Genomic DNA, 1,805 nt, shown 5'->3' with positions numbered 1-1,805 from the left:
AAGGTGAATAAAATTTCAGTAGCTCATGAGGCAAGTGAAGTCTTTGACAAATGCATAGAAAATTTTGACAATCGCAAACATTATTGATGTGTGTAATTTTTCGTCAAATTAAAGGCTTAAGTTGATGAATTACAATCAACGATGGTAGATGTTTTCTTAAAATATTAATTTCACTTCAATTTGTAATATTTTATTCCGCATAAATATGCGGTTATTAAAAATTTACTGCTGTCAAATAATATTTCATTTCACACAGCAGATTGGCAGACTGTATCACCATATTAAAATAACTATTCAGCAGCCCTATGATGGATTTCATCGAGTTACAACTCCCCACATCATTTTATGAAAAAAAAATTAAAAATCAAAATTTCATGATGAGTGTTACACCGTGTAATGTATACTTCAGAGAATCCAAGACTCTGAGAAGACATTAAAATTTTTTGAAGAAAAATACTTTTCTAAAGGGATCTCAGTGCAGGGATTGTCTAGCAATTATATTTACAACTTCGAAAGATCATAGAGTTATGCTTAGCCAAAAAGTTTCAGAAGGAATATGGCAGTCTAATGCGCGTTATAGTTGAAGAATTTATTCTTCAGTTTAAAGAAATATTTCCGATAGAAATCATGAAACCTAAGCTGCATAATTGGACTCATTACGGCACTATAATGAAAGAAGTTGGTCCAATCATTAACCTTAGCACAAGTAAATTTGAATTCAAACATAAGCTAAAAAGGATCAGTCTAGCGCCTTCGTCTTGACCTGCGGGCTGTGTCGGAGCCACAGCCGGTAAATTTAAACGTATAATATACGTGATATTATTAAGATGACATTCAAGTTAAAAATGTACCGTAAATTTTCGGCTGCGGCGCTTTTCCCATAAAAATCAATACTTCGATAAATAATGAAAATTTGTAATAAAATATCGTGGGATTTTTTATTACAAATTTTCGCCTGCGGCGCTTGTAATTTTTTTTATATATTGGGGGTGTTTAACCCCATACCCTCCTTTACTACTAATTCAAAGCTGAGCAGGAAAATGGGTACGATAAAAACTATCCTCTTTTATTGTTATTTTCTTAGATGTCAGCACTCTTCTAATGTCAGTGTGAAACCATGGTTGAAACAACAGTTCTGTATTCACAATGTGCGTATACATATATAAGTGCGTGATACTAAAAATACATCATAAATGTAAAAAATATGTTTACATTTCATTGTGCGGGGTTTTAATGCAACTATTTTGCCGAAGTGTGTACATAAATATAGTGTTTATTGTGTGAAATATCGCCGAGAGGTTAGTTCAATTTACAAACTTTAACAACAAATAACTTAAAAACTATAAGCCTCCTGTGGCTAAAAGTATATATATTTGCAATCAGGAGAAGCAACGAAAAGATCAAAGGAGAACAAGAAAACTTGAAACGAATTGACAGTACGGAGGTATCTGTACTCTTCCCCTCTCTTCCCACCTCCTTCACCAACGAACGAGCAGACTTGAAAGCAAGACTTGACGTGTCTGAAAGGGGACTTTGATCTTTCGAAGTTGTAAATATAATTGCCAGACAATCCCTGCACTGAGATCCCTTTAGAAAAGTATTTTTCTTCAAAAATTTCAATGTCTTCTCAGAGTCTTGGATTCTCTGAAGTATACATTACACGGTGTAACACTCATCACTGTAACTGTTGTAACTCGATGAAATCCATCATAGGGCTGCTGAATAGTTATTTTAATATGGTGATACAGTCTGCCAATCTTCTGTGTGAAATGAAATATTATTTGACAGCAGTAAATTTTTGATAA

The sequence above is a fragment of the Rhagoletis pomonella genome, unplaced genomic scaffold, assembly GCF_013731165.1.
Source record: "Rhagoletis pomonella isolate Grant_MI unplaced genomic scaffold, Rhpom_1.0 Rhpom_scaffold_00194, whole genome shotgun sequence".
Classification (NCBI taxonomy): domain Eukaryota; kingdom Metazoa; phylum Arthropoda; class Insecta; order Diptera; family Tephritidae; genus Rhagoletis; species Rhagoletis pomonella.
This window is presented reverse-complemented; position numbering follows the sequence as displayed.